Source organism: Stegostoma tigrinum, unplaced genomic scaffold (genome assembly GCF_030684315.1).
Source record: "Stegostoma tigrinum isolate sSteTig4 unplaced genomic scaffold, sSteTig4.hap1 scaffold_284, whole genome shotgun sequence".
NCBI lineage: Eukaryota > Metazoa > Chordata > Chondrichthyes > Orectolobiformes > Stegostomatidae > Stegostoma > Stegostoma tigrinum.
The window spans coordinates 63177-71184 of NW_026728212.1; the positions used below are offsets into that span (position 1 = coordinate 63177).

General features: G+C 52.0%; 1 long non-coding RNA gene across 2 annotated transcripts in view; it reads right to left on the reverse strand.

Annotated features, from left to right (window-relative positions):
• The window catches only part of LOC132208084 (uncharacterized), a 31296-nt gene extending 23804 nt beyond the window's left edge, over positions 1 to 7492 (reverse strand). For both annotated transcript variants that reach the window (XR_009444177.1, XR_009444176.1), the window contains exon 1: positions 6593 to 7492. This is a non-coding gene — a long non-coding RNA (uncharacterized LOC132208084). The remainder of the gene's footprint in view (positions 1 to 6592) is intronic.
• Between the last annotated feature and the right edge of the window lie 516 nt (positions 7493 to 8008).

The window sequence follows — 8008 nt, forward strand, 5'->3', positions numbered from 1 at the left end:
ATGGGAGGAGGACATCACTAGCTACGCAGTGTTTATTGTCCATCCCTCGTTGCCCAGGGGACAGTTCAGAGTCAATCATATGGCTGTGGGTCTGCAGTCACAAGTAGGCCAGACCACGTAAGGATGGCAGTTTGCTTTTCTAAAGGACATCAGTGAAGCAGTTGGGTTTTTCTGACATTTGGCAATGGATTCATGGTCATCATTAGATTCTTCATTCATGATTTTCTTTTATGTTCAATTCAAATTCCACCATCTGCTGTGCTGTGATTTGAACACAGGTCCCCAGAATGTTATCTAACTCTCTGAATTAACAGTCCAGCAATACCACCACTGGGCCATTTCCTCCCCAATCTTGGAACAAGAAAACCTGTAGCTGACTCCCACATGGGGAAAAACACTGAACCAGGAGCTTCTTCAAACGGGGTGATCGCCTCTCCTTACATTTTAAGATAGCTATGAACAATCAGGAACTTGTGGGAAGCTACTAAATTGGGGGAAGGAGTATTAGGTAGGAGCTGAGCAGTATTCATTGGGAGGAGCTTTTATTGAACAAGTCGACATTTGATACGCGGGAGTTATTAAAAGACCGACTGATCAGCGTTCAGAACTGGCCTATTCCAGGGAAGGAGGAATGACAAGGATGGCAATCTAAGGACATACGGACATAAGAAATAAAGCAGGAGTAGGTCATCTGTCTCTTTCAGCTCACTCCGCCATTCAATAAGGTCATGGCTGACCTTTGTGCGGACACAGCTCCACTTACCCTGCCATTCACCATAACCCTCAATTCCTTTCCTGTTCAAAGATCTATCTGTCTTGGCCTTTAAAACATTCAATCAGGGAACCTCAACTGTTTCACTGAGCAGAGAATTCCACAGATTCACAACCCTTTGGATGAAGCAGCTCATCCTCAACTCAGTCTTAAATCTGTTCACCCTTATTTTGAGGCTGTGCCCCCCAGTTGTAATTTCACCCATCAGTGGAAACAACTTCCGTGTTTCTTTCCTATCTATTTCTTTCATCATTTTAAAAGTTGCTATTAGAACACCCCTCATTCTTCGAAGTTTCAGTGAGTGCAATCCGAGTCTCCTCAATCTCTCCCCAGACAGCAACATTTTCAATTCTGGAATCATTCTTGTGAAGCTCCTTTGCACCCCCTCCAGTGCCAGCACATCCTTTCTAAAGTGAGGAGACTAAAACTGTACAAACTACTCTACATCAAGCTTTACCAGCACCCTATACAACTGGAGCATCCCCTCCCGATTTTTAAACTGCATCACTCGAGCTATAAGGGACACTATTCCATTTGTTGCCTCAATTACCAGCTGCATCTGCAAACGTTCTGTGATTCATACACAAGGTTGCCCAGCTCCCTCTGCATAGCAGCATGCTACAATTTTTCACCATTTAAGTAATACTCCATTTTGCCCTAATTGCTACCAAAATGGATAGCCTCACATTTACCATCATTGCACTCCATCTGCAAGACCCTTGTCCATTCACTTCAACTTTGTGTCCATCTGCAGATTTTCATTATCCTCTTTACTCTACCACTCATTTTAGTGTTAAATGTGATCTGTGAACTGTAATAGTACATGGAACAACACAGCGCAGAACAGGCCCTTTGGCCCTCCATGTTGCGCTGACCTGTGAACTAATCTAAGCCCATTCCCCTACACTATCCCATCAGCATCCATATGCTTATCCAAGGGCTGTTTAAATGCCCTTCATGTGGCTGAGTTGACTACATTGGCAGGCAGAGCATTCCACCCCCGTACCACTCTCTGAGGAAAGAACTTGCCTCTGACATCTGTCTTAAATCCATCACCCCTCAAAGTGTAGCTGCACCCCCTTGTACAAGCTGAAGTCATCATCCTCGGAAAAAAACTCTCACTGTGCACCCTATCTAATCCACTGACCATCTTGCATGTCTCTATTAAATCCCCTCTGAGCCTCCTTCTCTCCAATGAGAACAGACCCAAGTTCCTCAGCCTTTCTTCATAAGACCTTCGCTCCAGACCAGGCAACATTCTGGTAAATCTCCTCTGCACCTGTTCCAATGATTCCACATCCTTCCTGTAATGGAGCGACCACGCAATATTCAAACTGAGGCCGCACTAGCGTTTTGTAGAGTTGCAGCATGACATCACGTCTCCGCAACTCAATCCCTCTACCAATGAAACCTAAAACACCATCAGACTTCTGAACAGCACTATCAACCTGGGTGGCAATTTTCAGGAATCTATGTACACGGACACCACGATCCCTCTGCTCATCTACACTGCCAAGAATCTTTCCGTTGACCCGGTGTTCTGCCTTCCTATTATTCCTCCCAAAGTGAATCACCTCATATTTATCCATATTAATCTCCATTTGCCAAATTTCGGGACAATTCTGCAGTTTATCCAAGTCTCCCTGCAACCTGCAACATTCTTCCACACTGTCCACCACTCCACCGACTTTAGTGTCATCTGCAAACTCACGAACCCATCAACCAATTCCTGCGTCCAAGTCATTTATACAAATGACAAACAGCAGTGGTCACAAAACAGATCCTTGAGGCACACCACGCGTAACTGGACTCCAGGCTGAATATTCTCCATCAACCACCACTTGTTGCCTTCTTACCGAAAGCCAGTTTCTAATCCAACTGGCTAAATCTCCCTCAATCCCGTGCCTCTGTATTTTCTCCGAGAGCCTACCATGGGGAAACTTATCAAAGGCTTTACTCAAGTCCATGTACACCACGCCAACTGCCCGACCCTCATCCACATGCTTGGTCACCTTCTCAAAAAACTCAATGACGTTTGTGAGACACGACCTGTCCTTGACGAATCCATGCTGACTATCTCCAATCAAGTTGTTGATTGTTGGATGATTATAAATCCTATCTCTTATAATCCTTTCCAAAATTTTTCCTGCAACACACCTAAGGCTCACAGGTCTATAATTGCCTGGGTCATTCCTACTGCCCCTCTTGAACAAGGGCACAACATTTGCAATCCTCCACTCCTCTGGTACTAAACCTGTAGACAATGAGGACTCCAAGATCAAGGCCAAAGGCTCCACCACCTCCTCCCTAGCATCCTAGACAATCCTCGGAAAAATCCTATCAGGCCCAGGGGCTTTACCTACCTTCACACGTTGTCGAATTGATGACACTTCCTCCTTACTAACCTTAACCCTTTCAATTCTAGTAGCCTCTAACTCAATCACCTCCTCTACAATATTCTCCTGTCCCTCAGTGAAAACAGATGAGAAACATTCATTTAGCACCTCTCCAATCTCCACAGCGTCCACACACAACTTCCCACTTCTGTCTTTGACTGGCCCTATGCCTACCCAAGTCATCCTCTTATTCCTCACATACCTATCGAAAGCTTTCGGGTTCTCCTTTGTTTACCTGCCAGTGTCTGCTCGTGTACCCTCCTTGCTCTTCTTAACTCTCTCTTTAAATCCTTCCTAGCTAATCTGTAGCTCTCCATCACCTCATGTGAACCATCTGGTCTCATCGTCACATCAGCCTCCCTCTTCTGCTTAACAAGAGATACAAGTTTTTTAGTAAACCACGGTTCCCTTAGCTGATCGCTTCCTCCCTGCCTGACAGGGACGTACCTATCAAGGACACGCAATATCTGTTCCTTAAACCAGCTCCACAATTCAATTGTCCCCATTGTCCTGCATTTTGCACACCCATTCTATGCCTCCTTAGTCTTGCCTAATCGCACTACAAGGGAGGAATGGAGAAGCCGATAGTGAAGGGGACTATCAGAGGTTACAGGAGAACATAGATAGACTGGAGAGTTGGGCAGATAAATGGCAGATGGAGTTCAATCCGGGAAAATGCGAGGTGATGCATTTTGGAAGATCAAATTCAAGGACGAACGATACAGTAAATGGAAAAGTCTTGGGGAAAATTGATGAACAGAGAGATCTGGTGTTCAGGTCCATTGTTCCCTGAAGGTGACAACGCAGGTCAATAGGGTGGTCTCGAAGGCATATGGCATGCTTTCCTTCATTGGATGGGGTATCGAGCACAAGACTTGCCAAGGTCATGTCGCAGTTGTATCGGACTTTGGTTTGGCCACATTTGGACTACTGTGCACAGTTCCAGTCGCCACATTACCAAAAGGATGTGGATGCTTTGGAGCGGGTGCAGAGGAAGTTCACCAGGATGCTGCCTTGTATGGAGGGTGCTAGCCATGAAGAGAGGTTGAGTAGATTAGGATTATTTTCATGAGAAAGATGGAGATTGGGGGGGACCTGATTGAGGTCAACAAAATCATGAGGGTATAGACAGGGTGAACAGCAAAAAGCTTTTTACCCCCAGAGTGGAGGACTCAATTACGAGGGGTCATGAGTTCAAAGTGAGAGGAGCAAAGTTTAAGGGACATACGCATGGAAAGTTCTTTACACAGAGGTTGGTGGGCACCTGGAACGTGTTGCCAGCGGAGGTGGGAGACGCAGACACGTTAGCGTCTTTTAAGATATATTTGGACAGGTACGTGGATGGGCAGGGAGCAAATGGACACAGACCGTGAGAAAATAGGTGACAGGTGAGACAGAGGATCTTGATCGGCACAGGCTTGGAGGGCTGAAGGACCTGTTCCTGTGCTGTAATTTTCTTAGTTGTTTTGACTGACTAGAGGGAGCGAGGGAGGGAGGAATGGATGGCTGGTGGGAGGGAGCGAGGACTGACTGGAAGAAGGAATGGATGACTGGAGGGAGCAAGAGGAAGGGGGGGCAAAGGGGCAGGAGGAGGAGGGGGGGCAAAGGGGCAGGAGGAGGAGGGGGGCAAAGGGGCAGGAGGAGGGGGGGCAAAGGGGCAGGAGGAGGAGGGGGGCAAAGGGGCAGGAGGAGGAGGGGGGCAAAGGGGCAGGAGGAGGAGGGGGGGCAAAGGGGCAGGAGGAGGAGGGGGGGCAAAGGGGCAGGAGGGGGGGGCAAAGGGGCAGGAGGAGGGGGGGGCAAAGGGGCAGGAGGAGGGGGGGCAAAGGGGCAGGAGGAGGGGGGGCAAAGGGGCAGGAGGAGGAGGGGGGCGGGGGGGCAAAGGGACAGGAGGAGGAGGGGGGCAGGGGCGCAAAGGGGCAGGAGGAGGGGGGCAAAGGGGCAGGAGGAGGAGGGGGGTGGGGAGGCAAAGGGGCAGCAGGAGGAGGGGGGCAAAGGGGCAGGAGGAGGGGGGGCAAAGGGGCAGGAGGAGGGGGGGCAAAGGGGCAGGAGGAGGGGGGGCAAAGGGGCAGGAGGAGGGGGGGAACGGAGGAAGGGAGATGAACACAGCAGACAGGCTGACATCAGCTTCCCTGGCCTCTGATGCTGCATGTCCTGCTGTTTCATGCTCATGAACACCTCGTTACCTCCCATTCTCTTTTGTTTGTGTTTTATCACTCTTCCTCCCTCACTCTGATTCTCTCCCACTCTCTCACCTCTGCTGGCCCTAATTTCACTCCCTTGTCATGCTCCTTTATTTCCATCTTTCTGTCCCTTTTCTCTCTCCCGCCACAAACTCTCTCTCTCTCTCACTCTGGCTTTATTCACAGGGGGAGAGAGTCCAAGAGCAAAGGAAACCAAAGCACGCAGCGCCTTCGGCTGAGAGAGAAATGAAGCACTGCCGGAGATTTTCCAAACCCTGACACGGGGGTTGCCTCTCTCTCTCTCTCGACAGTCTCTGTGACTGCCCCATCAAACCCCACACCCATTCCCTTACCATGGTGTCTCTCCACAAACCCACCTCCGGGTAGAAATGCAAACACAAGTTGCTGAAAATGCTCAGCATCTGTCAAGAAAAAGTCCCGAGGTAACGTTTTGGGTGCGATGACCCTTTCCCTCAGAGCTCCGGCCAGAAATGCTCCAGCCTCTGAGACAGGGTCCCCTTGTCGTCGGAGAGCTGCGGGTCGATCTCGGCTGGTCGCTTGGCGGAGGGCATAAGAGCTCCCCTCAGCCCCTGGAAGGGGTCTGTTCAGCCCCTAACCTTATACTGACCCTGGTTCTGTCCTTCCCTCATCCCCGGGAGCCCCTCCTGCCTTCCCACCTTGTCGTCGGAGTGCTATTCGGCTACGGAGGGTTGTGCGATAAAGATCCTACTTCCCACAGCGGCGGGGCGAGGGGGCATCCCCTCGCTCCGAAAACACCTCCTCCCATCTCATCTTGTGGCAGTGGCTGTTCGGCTGCAGAAAGCAGCTCTGCCCGTGACCCCAAACCTCCCTACAACACCCCTCTCCTAAACCAACCCCCACCACGACCCTTTTGCAGTAGCTGTAAGCCATTCAGTCACTGGGCTGTACGATAGTGACTCTCCCCATGTCCTCTCACTTCCAAGACGGCTATCCTCGAAACCCCACCCCATTCCATCCCCCGCCTTCCCTTTACCTTGTAGTACGAGAGCAGTAGGCTGTTCGGCTACGGAAACCCGCGCAGGGCTGTATAATAGACACCCTCCCAATGTCCCCCCCAGCCTTCCCTCACCCGGGGAGGGCTATTCTCACCCCCAAAACATACATTCCCAAACCCTCGCTTTGTGATAGGAGCGGCGCAGGATGTGAAACAGGGACCGTGCTCATGTCCCCAGTCCTCCCTTCACCCCAAACCCCGCTCTCACCTTGCAGTAGGAGATAGTTTTCGGCTACTCAGCCCCGGAAGGCGTCGCGGACCCGCGGCCGGGTGCTCGGGGAGCGCAGGCTCGGTGCCAGGCAGCTGTTCAGGCAGGTAGCTGTGCCCAGGAGCCGGGCGAAGAGGCCTTCTCCCACCTCGGATCCCCGCTCCCGGCAAAGGCGGCGCAGGGCTGAGCCACTGAGCAGCGAGCGCTCCGGCAGCCCGGATGCCTGCTCCCAGCCCGGTGGTCATGCTGGAGGCCGCTGGAGAACTGGAGGTTGGAGGGGTCCGGGAGCGTGGTGCGATGATCCCCGCTGCCGAACCGCTGGGTCCTCAGCCCACGCCTGGGAAAAGGGATCCAGACAGCGGACTCATCGCCGAGGCAGAGTCGGGGGTGGGAAAAGGCTTGAGTAGGACCAAGAGAGGAAGGGGATTGACTGAAAGGGAGAAAGAGACAGACTGTGTGTGTGTGTGTGAGAGAGAGAGAGGGCGGGGGGGGGATTAGAAATGCAGTCTGATTGCGGATGGCTTGGGTTCAAACAGAGATCTTTAAACTTTGTTCGAAAGAAACTCACAACGCTCCCTGCTGAGCGGGTGGAGAGGCTCGGATAGAGAGTAAGAGAGATGGAGGAAAAGGCGGGGGGAGGGGCGGTGCAGAGGGGGTGGGGGGTCGACGGTCACAGGGAGCGACGGAGAGAGAGAAAGGCAAAAGCACACACAGAGGGAGGCAGAGACAGAGAGGGGCACACACACACACAAAGACCAAAGAGACAGTGAAAGAGGAGAGAGACAGAGAAGTGCACAGCGAGATAGCAGAGACAAGACGATAGAGAGAGAGAGAGAGACAGACAGACAGAGAGTGAGGCGCGCACACACACAGAGAGATGGAGAGACAGAGATTGTGTGTGTGGCGGGGGGCGGGGGGTGTGTGTGGCGGGGGGCGGGGGGTGTGTGTGGCGGGGGGCGGGGGTGTGTGTGGCGGGGGGTGTGTGTGGTGTGTGGCGGGGGGTGTGTGTGGCGGGTGGCGGGGGGCGGGGGGTGTGTGGGGCGGGGGGTGGGTGTGGGGCGGGGGGCTGGGGGTGGGTCTGGAGCAAATGAGAGAGGGGGAGGGGGAGACAAAGAGACAGAGTCGCAGAGTTGTCCAGCAGGGAAACAGACCCTTCAGGCCGACCAGATATCGTAACTGACTAGTTCCATTTGCCAGCATGTTGCCCATATCCCTCCAGACCCTTCCTATTCATGTGTCCATGCACGTGACTTTTAAACACTGTGAGTATAATAGCCTCTGGCAGTTCATTCCATACACAAACTGCACTGGGGAAGACACATTGGCTCCAAATCCATCTCCCATCCTCTGAGAGAAAGAACAGGAAATGACATCACCAACCCAAGGAAACCGAAACACTTGAATAGAAAGCGGGAC